This window comes from Rhinoderma darwinii, assembly GCF_050947455.1.
Source record: "Rhinoderma darwinii isolate aRhiDar2 chromosome 5 unlocalized genomic scaffold, aRhiDar2.hap1 SUPER_5_unloc_28, whole genome shotgun sequence".
Lineage (NCBI taxonomy): Eukaryota > Metazoa > Chordata > Amphibia > Anura > Rhinodermatidae > Rhinoderma > Rhinoderma darwinii.
Genome location: NW_027461785.1, coordinates 321,064 through 330,910, shown reverse-complemented (window position 1 = coordinate 330,910; position 9,847 = coordinate 321,064). Strand labels below are relative to the sequence as shown.

At 44.8% G+C, this 9,847-nt stretch overlaps 2 non-coding genes and 1 pseudogene across 2 annotated transcripts; all 3 read right to left on the bottom strand.

The window, feature by feature from the left end:
- LOC142689107 (U2 spliceosomal RNA) lies at positions 1-185 on the bottom strand. The gene has a single exon (XR_012858115.1). It is a non-coding gene; the product is annotated as a U2 spliceosomal RNA (small nuclear RNA).
- A 6,837-nt stretch (positions 186-7,022) lies between these two features.
- On the bottom strand, positions 7,023-7,213 carry LOC142689303 (U2 spliceosomal RNA). Its single transcript, XR_012858207.1, has one exon. It is a non-coding gene; the product is annotated as a U2 spliceosomal RNA (small nuclear RNA).
- Positions 7,214-8,503: 1,290 nt separating this feature from the next.
- LOC142689176 (U2 spliceosomal RNA) lies at positions 8,504-8,726 on the bottom strand (annotated as a pseudogene).
- Positions 8,727-9,847: the final 1,121 nt, after the last annotated feature.

Genomic DNA, 9,847 nt, shown 5'->3' with positions numbered 1-9,847 from the left:
AAAGGGTGCACCGGTCCTGGAAATACTGCAATACCAGGTCAATGCGTGGAGTGGACAGAGCAAGCTCTATTTCCATCTCCCTGTTCTAAAAATCCATTTAATATATGGTCCCCAGATAGGGGACGTATCAGATATTAAACTGATAAGAACAGATAAGGTTTCAACAAAATTTTATTGACAAATATTCACATACATAGAATGCAATTTTTACAAAATAAAATTCAGTAATAAAATGCTGTTAAATAAAATTCCGTAATAATAAATTTGTTTATACATTCAATTGTCCAATAAGATTAGTAATAAAACGTTTTTAATACATTTCATTAAAAAACCTTTTTATAGCATAAAATTCGGTACTAAAAATGTTTATTTTTAATACATTTCATTAAAACGATAAAGGCAATATATTTTCAACGAGAAGAAGGTTTCTTTAAAAGTATGACAATGGCAGGATAAAACATCATAAAACAAGCAATAAAATCACAATTATAAATACATGGATAATTTACATAATAATTGTGTTCCATAGAGACAGACACCACATGGATGCCGCCTCTTTTGCTCCGAGATGTTTTTTGTCTCTTAGATAATATACGTATAATTCACTCAACGCGATTTTAACACAATCTTTAATATCAATAAAATCACGTTTAAAAAGAAGAATGTTCCTAACCTTCCAGATGGCATTTTTAAAACAATTAATAATCATCCAGCAGATCATCTGCTGTCTGAATGATGGGCAGGTAAAAAGGCCATAAAAAACGTACTCGTATTTAAAATCGTTAAGACCGCAAATCCATTTTAATAAAAGGCCAGCCTTCCTCCAAATCTCCTGTGCATAGTGGCAGTTCCAGAATAAGTGCATTACCGTCTCATCATTTCTGCACATATCTCTCGGGCACTTGGCTCTCGCCACCAGTCCTCGCCTGTGTTGGAACTCACGTGTAGGGAGGCACTGGTGCACGATCGCCCAGGCAAGGTCCTTATGCACATTTGCAAGGTATTTCCCAAAGACATTCCGCCACACTTGCTTGGACCTTGCCTGTGAGAGATTGGAAACTGCCACCATTTCTTCTCTGTGTCTACACGCCACTGACACCTTCCTCTGGTCCCCCAATATATCAGGCTCCAACTCATGGAGGCTCAGGAGCCTGACAGTCTTCTCCAGCACCACATAGTGTTTTGGGGGACACAGAAGCACAGGAGAATTTAGGGAGATACGAGACCAACGCTTAAAAACCATGCCCGCTGCATATTTTAAAAAGCAGCTAAAAATGCCATCGGATTTAAACATTTTAAAACAGAAGCAGAAATATTTGATATAAAAAAATGTAAAAAGGTTAGGAACATCTCTCCCGCCATTGTCCTTACATTTATACATAAAATCACGTTTTAATTTTTCCATCTTGGAGCCCCACAGAAACATAAAACAAATGCGTGTTAGCTTTTTAATATATAAAATGGACGGAGGGAAAACCATGGCAACATAAAGCATTATTGGGATTAAAACCATTTTTATAATTAAAATTTTCCCCTCCATCGTGAGGCTCCTAAGATTCCACATTAAAACCTTCTTCTCTATTTTTGCTATCACTGAGTCCCAGTTAGAGGTCCCATTGTTCGCCTGATTAAAAACAATGCCTAAAATTTTAATCTGGTCCTTCTGCATTCTGACTCCTGGGGTCAGGGAGGAATCCCAGCCTCCTATATTAAAACAATCACATTTATCAATGTTTAGTTTAAAACCAGAAGCCTCGCAGAAAAAGGTGGTGTTCCTCAGCGCCCTCCTCATGGATGTTGAATCAGGGCATAAAATTGTTACGTCATCCATGTAGCCCAATACCTTTATTTGGTTACCCCTCCCACCAGGTATCGGGGCGCCTCTGACTACTTTGTCACTTCTGAGCATAGCTAACAGGGGCTCCATTGCGCATATAAATAGTAGGGGAGACAATGGGCACCCTTGCTTGACTCCAGATAAAAGAGGAACACCTTTAGTTAAAAATCCATTTACAGAAATTTCACTAAAACAGGACCGATATAAAAGCATAACACGACTTATCATAAAATCAGGCACCGCCATCTTTTGAAGAACCATAAAAAGGAACTCATGGGACACTCTATCAAAGGCCTTTTCAAAGTCTAGTGATAAAATAGCAAGATTTTGGCCTCGATCTTTAAAATACCAAATAACATCTCTTAAAATATTAAGGGACTCAGTGATAGATCTACCAGGTACCCCACAGACCTGGTTTGGGTGGATTAGCTTACTGATAAAAGGTTTAAAACGGACCGCTATCAATTTGGCTAAAATCTTGTAGTCTACATTTAAAAGTGTAATGGGACGCCAATTTTTCAGTTGGTCCTTTTCACCTTTTTTAAAAATTAAAGACACGATCCCCCTTCTCCAGGAAGGGGGCAGCTCTTCAGTGATAAAAACCTCTTTGTACAGTAAAATCATATCCTCTTTTAAAACATCCCAAAAAGTTAGATAAAATTCAATAGGCAACCCATCCTCCCCAGGGGCCTTTCCCGCTGAAAAACTTTTAAAAACAGATAAAAGTTCCTCTAAATTAAGATCTCGGGATAAAACCTCCTGGTCTAAAATATCTAACTTAAAATCAAGGGAGTTAAGAGCATGATTTAAAAAGGATTTATCAATAGCTTTTTTACTAAAAAGGAGTTGGTAAAAGTTAAAAGCTGCATTCAACATTCCTCCCATAGAAGTCTCCCCTTCTAGGTTCAAAATAGCATCTCGCCTACCATTTACCTTTTTAAAAAAGAATCGGGAGCACTTCTCATCTTCTTCAAGGTGTTTTACATGGGAGTTAAAAATGATTTGTTTGCCTTTATCATCTAAACATTTTTTTATTTCAGCTTTTAAATTTAAAATATCCGAATCCACCTCAAACCCAACATCCTTTAGTTTAAAAAGCACATGCAAACGCTTATTAAGAACATAAAACCACTGTTTCTTTTCTCTAGCTTTCTTCCTACCTGCTCGGATAAAAAATAATTTAATTCTGGGTTTAATGCCCTCCCACCAGTGCAGCATGGTCTCGTGGGGCTTTTTCTGTGATTGCCAGCACTGGTAGGTCCGCACAAACTCACTTTTGTTTTCAGGGTCCTCTAGGAGCGTGGTGTTTAACCTCCAGAGGCCCTTACTCACTTTTTGCTCTCCCTCCAGCTCCAGGGACACACTAAGGAGCTTATGGTCTGAAAATATATTTATTAAAATCATACATTTTTGAGAGATAAAATCATGGGAAGCAAAAATAAAATCGATTCTGGAGCTCACTCTTCCATTAGACCATGTGGCACCTGCGTCTCCTGGCAAGAGTTCCCTCCAGCAATCGCGCAATTTAAAATCTTCAATAAAATTTTTGAGCAGGTAGGTAGTGCGGTCTTTTCTATTTGCATCCCCACCCTGCCGGCCTTCTCCTTCTCTTGTGCAGTTAAAATCACCTCCTACCAGCAGGGGGGTAGACCCAACACAAAACAGTGGTAAAATATTAAAAAGCTCTGCCCGCTCCTGTTTATCAGGAGGGGCATAGACATTTAAAATACGTATTAAAAGTCCATTAATGTGCAGGTGGGTTAAAATAGCTCTGCCAGGCATAACCTCAGTGACGGTTTGTATCGAAATAGAATGGCCACGGCAGAGCAATCCCACACCTGAAGAACGACAGTCATTAGCACCCGACCACACCGAAGGGCCCAGCTTCCAGTCTTTTTTCAAGTCCATATAGTCCATGCTGTTAGGGATTCCACACTCCTGCAGTAGGCAAAAATCAAAGTCCATAGTCTGTAGAAAAGAGAATAAAGCAGCCCTGCGAACAGGGCTCTTTAGGGACCTCACATTTAGCGAGGCAACTTTCAGAGGAATACAAGGCATAGTTATTGTTAGGCGTCAGTGTCCACCTCCGAGGAATCCGACTCCGATATAAATTGGGAGCCAGACTCCCCTGTATCAGGGGATGCAAACTCCAGGATTTTCCCAGGGTCAGAGCCAGATATATGAATCGACCCGACTCTTCCCCTGAACTCACTCTCATCCGAGCTGCGGCATATTGTCTTCCTCTTTATGGTGGGCACATCTTCTTCTCTTAGCCTTTTCCCCGTACTCGTCAGGTCCATCCTTGATTCCTCCTCCCCGTCACTGGATGTCACCTCCGACTCCTGGCTGTTGTCATCACCATCGCGAACTCCGGCCGCTGCTACCTCCGGTACGGCTGCAGGTATCTCCGGGTCACTCATCTGCTCAGGGCGCTCAGGAGCCTGTGAGGTCCCCTCCTTCTCTCTCGTCATCTTGCCTACTGCACCTGAAGCCGTCAATGCCCGACCCCCTGTTGGCGTAATAAGAGGGTCAGACTCGGGCTTCTCAGTCGGTCGGAGGCAGCTGGTGGCAGGGAGGTCCAGCGTGGAGCCCCTCCTTCTAGATCCCTTAATTGGATCATCACCAGCCACCACCTCTGCCCAGTCCTCCTTTGACGGCACCGAGGACCGGCGAGATTTCCTACCAACCGACTCAGGTATGGAGCTCGGGGCCTTCATCGCAGAACCAGAACAGCCCTGCTCCGGCCCTTTGGAATCCCCAGGACCACCCTCCACTCGTGACTTGGAGGGTCTTGGTCCTGGCCCTTCGGCGGGTGCCGTTTCCGGGGCATTACCAGCAGAGTCCGCACCTGTTGTGGACTGCTGCCCTGGCCCTGGACGGGATGGACCAGGCCTAGGCCCACCCCTCAATGACTGCGTTCTTTTAGGACAGTCTTTATACATGTGACCTGCCTCCCCGCACAGGTTACATGTTGCTCTGGAACTGCACTTGGCGGCCACGTGCCCCAGGCCTCCACATTTGTTACAGCGAACAACACGGTTTTCACTGCATGACTCTTTTGTGTGCCCATATTTTTGGCAGTTCCAGCAAAACCGGGGCATCTGGGGGTAAAACAGGTATCCCCGGTTCTTCCCAATGGCAAAATTCGCTGGAGGGTGCACAAAGCCACGTATGCCATTGGGGTCTTGAAAGAACTTGACAAAGTACTTTCTCTTTCCGTTCCAAAATCCCTCAGCATTTTTTACTTCATGCGAGAAGTGAATTTCCTTGCAATAGCGCCCTAGGAATGTGTCAATGTCCTTGGCGGGGACAAAGGGGCTATGCATTACCACGACCAGTGGAATAGACTCTTCTCCGTAGAGGAGAGAAAAATGAAGCCCATCTAGGCGCTCATCTGTCTGGTCGGAACCAGACAGGGCTGCACAGATCGTATCGCAGCAGGCCGCGGTGCAGAAGGAGATGGTATACCGACCGCGGCCTTCCTGGTCATTCAGACACAGGATATTTTCCCGTCTGAGGCCGAAGGAGCCAAGCAGGATTTCCCCTACTATGAATTTCAGGTTCTTCCGCTGGCGATGTTCCTCTCCGACCTCGATCCGGATGGTTTGGCGTAACTGGGTCTCCCCAGTTACAAACCCATAGGTGAACGGCATTCCTGCTTGTCCCAACAAGTTTTTCCGCCCTTCTAGGCCGTCCAGCGCAAGCTGTCCGCCTAGCGATCCCTTCCCGTTGCCTGAGGACTAGTCCGACTACCCAATAGCTGCAGGGGGGTGAAGTCAAGGCGATAAACCAGTGACGATCCCCCCAGGCCAAGTAGCCGGGTACCCCAGGCACCTTCTGACTGAAACCTCCTGTACGAATACACTTGGTCGCAGCCAAAAGGCCGAGAAGCGATAACCCGAATGGGCCGGCCGTTGACCGAGCCTGCCTAATACTGCTGTTCACCCCTTGCAGCGATTGATTCAGCCTACTCCTAGGCAATTCCATGGGGCCCTGCAGGCTCACACACATTTACAGCTACTAAGCGGGAGGGAGGTGAATAAAGGCCGGAGAGGAAGCTACACAGGATTTGCTTCTTTTGCTTGCACCACAATGCAGTGCTGAAAGAGGAGGAATCTACATAAAAACGCCTTCCTGGCAACGCCCAAATGCCCTCCTGCCATGCAGATAAACACTGGCAGCGGCAGCAAGTGCATGCCCACAGCCACCCCTTGTTCCTTCACACCTTGTATCAGCTTTAATCCAGTCCAGTGCTGCCTGCTGAGCAGCACTGACCAACACTGCCTGGGCCCAGGCTTTTATCTATCTCTGAGGCCCCATTATGATGTCAGAAAGCTGGCTCTGGAATCCTGAGGGCTCCACTATGACACGTGCAAAGTTCCGTCTGAACTTTATATAAGACGGTGAGGCTCAGTCAGTCACTCAGTGTTGCCTGAGAGGGCAACACTGCAACAGCCGGCCGCCAGGCTGTCTTTTTTTTGCACATTTATTTGCCTCCAGGAGGCCACAAGAGGGAGACAAGGGACTGCAAAATGGAAAATAAGCATCCACCAACTTTACAGACAACTTCTCCTTGCTCCTACAACCTCCATCCTTGCACAGTTTGTTATTCTTCCAGGTAACAAAGTAACAAATCCAAATTGCTGCTCTCTTTGTAGGCAAGCAAGGGTTTGTTGCAACTGCAATTCTTACTTCTTCTTGAAATGTAGGGACGACAGTACATTCCATCACATCCATCTAGTGTACACAGGTAGGTCCATTGTGGCGGGTAGGCGGCTGGCTGCTTTAATGGCTGTTTGCTGTTCCCCTACTCCACTCCACTCCACTATTTGACTGTGGTGCTGCATCAATCAGTGGCTGGCTCAGGTGCAGCTCTTTAACTTACCTAGGAGGGAGGGCGGAGAGAAGACAAGGAAGGTGAATGAGCTGTTCCAATGTGAAATGCCGGAAACACAGAAACACAGAAGACACACACACACACACACACACACACACAACAAGAGGTGGCAATGTATTCATTAATTGCATTTAATAAATGAGCTCATTATCACACATGACTGTACAAATGCATTGTCCAACAGGTGTTGAAATAATGGGATTAAAAGGGGAGATCCCATCAGAAAGACAAAAACAATAGCAAACACAAATAGCACTTTTGGAATCTGATTTTAGTCAACACATAAGGGAAGGGTGCACCGGTCCTGGAAATACTGCAATACCAGGTCAATGCGTGGAGTGGACAGAGCAAGCTCTATTTCCATCTCCCTGTTCTAAAAATCCATTTAATATATGGTCCCCAGATAGGGGACGTATCAGATATTAAACTGATAAGAACAGATACTACACTTGATCTTAGCCAAAAGGCCGAGAAGCGATAACCCGAGCGGCCCTTGCCTTGCCCGAGCCTGTCCCATACTGCTGTTCACCCCTTGCAGCGATTGATTCAGCCTACTCCTAGGCAATTCCATGGGGCCCTGCAGGCTCACACACATTTACAGCTACTAAGCGGGAGGGAGGTGAATAAAGGCCGGAGAGGAAGCTACACAGGATTTGCTTCTTTTGCTTGCACCACAATGCAGTGCTGAAAGAGGAGGAATCTACATAAAAACGCCTTCCTGGCAACGCCCAAATGCCCTCCTGCCATGCAGATAAACACTGGCAGCGGCAGCAAGTGCATGCCCACAGCCACCCCTTGTTCCTTCACACCTTGTATCAGCTTTAATCCAGTCCAGTGCTGCCTGCTGAGCAGCACTGACCAACACTGCCTGGGCCCAGGCTTTTATCTATCTCTGAGGCCCCATTATGATGTCAGAAAGCTGGCTCTGGAATCCTGAGGGCTCCACTATGACACGTGCAAAGTTCCGTCTGAACTTTATATAAGACGGTGAGGCTCAGTCAGTCACTCAGTGTTGCCTGAGAGGGCAACACTGCAACAGCCGGCCGCCAGGCTGTCTTTTTTTTGCACATTTATTTGCCTCCAGGAGGCCACAAGAGGGAGACAAGGGACTGCAAAATGGAAAATAAGCATCCACCAACTTTACAGACAACTTCTCCTTGCTCCTACAACCTCCATCCTTGCACAGTTTGTTATTCTTCCAGGTAACAAAGTAACAAATCCAAATTGCTGCTCTCTTTGTAGGCAAGCAAGGGTTTGTTGCAACTGCAATTCTTACTTCTTCTTGAAATGTAGGGACGACAGTACATTCCATCACATCCATCTAGTGTACACAGGTAGGTCCATTGTGGCGGGTAGGCGGCTGGCTGCTTTAATGGCTGTTTGCTGTTCCCCTACTCCACTCCACTCCACTATTTGACTGTGGTGCTGCATCAATCAGTGGCTGGCTCAGGTGCAGCTCTTTAACTTACCTAGGAGGGAGGGCGGAGAGAAGACAAGGAAGGTGAATGAGCTGTTCCAATGTGAAATGCCGGAAACACAGAAACACAGAAGACACACACACACACACACACACACACACAACAAGAGGTGGCAATGTATTCATTAATTGCATTTAATAAATGAGCTCATTATCACACATGACTGTACAAATGCATTGTCCAACAGGTGTTGAAATAATGGGATTAAAAGGGGAGATCCCATCAGAAAGACAAAAACAATAGCAAACACAAATAGCACTTTTGGAATCTGATTTTAGTCAACACATAAGGGAAGGGTGCACCGGTCCTGGAAATACTGCAATACCAGGTCAATGCGTGGAGTGGACAGAGCAAGCTCTATTTCCATCTCCCTGTTCTAAAAATCCATTTAATATATGGTCCCCAGATAGGGGACGTATCAGATATTAAACTGATAAGAACAGATTTTTTTTTTTTTTTTTTTTTTTTTTCCTTAGTCGTACATCATCATGGCTATTTTATTCCAAACAATAATAATCAAGACACAGAAAGGATTGTGAAGAACAAAAATAAAACAGGAATAAATCTTATCAATTAGCTATATTTCACCAACCTTCTCCACTTCTTAAATTTCCATATCCCCTCTGCGTCTATACCACCACCGCACTGACTATCCCAACGATAGACTACGTATAGTCTTGACAAAACCATCCTCACACACTCACCAATGGGTACCCACTTATGTTTGAAAACACCTAAATTACGTACATCCCATAAGCTTTCCATTATACACGCCATAATCAACCATAAGATCCTATCACTTACTCTGTTACAAGCCCCTATAGCAAACATCGCAACCTTCCAATCCACAAACTTCACCCCAGCTAACTCCTTACAGACGCCACCCATCCTCCTCCATACCTCATACGAATAATTGCAGTCCCAAAAAAGATGCCTAACAGTCTCCCGTGAATTACACCCACCCCTTGGACACACCTCAAATCTAACTAGCATTCTCCTCCTCTGCACATCTCTAACAGGCAATATATCATGCAACGCCATCCACACTATGTCCTTTTGTCTATTGGACATACCTCTCACGCCTAACTTCTTCCAAGTATCCACAACATCCTCTCCTCGCAAACCCACAATGTTACACACAACCTCATTCACACACAATCTTTTTAGCACAGCCTTCTTATCCAGAAACCCACCCATAGGCACTGCAATCAAATCATATTTCCTAATGAACCTTTCAATCACAACATACCATACCGGACATACATAAGCAACAGGCACAGTAGCATCTCTCTTAAACCAATTTAACCCATAAAGCATCCAACCGGCCATATACCTTACCATATACGCACTCTTATTTCCTTTTCCCAAGAGCCCCACCACTGTTTTAATATAATTTAACCCAAGAAAGACCTCCACATTCGGAAAACCCAAACCTCCATTCTCACAAGACTTATAAACATACTCACGCTTCAACTTTTCCATTTTACTTCCCCACAGAAAGGTAAACACCATTTTCTCTGACTTTTTGATTTTCCTACTAGCGGAGGGAAAAATACTAGCCACAAAAACCAAAATAGGCAAAATCACTGTCTTAATTATCAACACCTTCCCTGATAAAGTCAGGTCTCTAAGTCT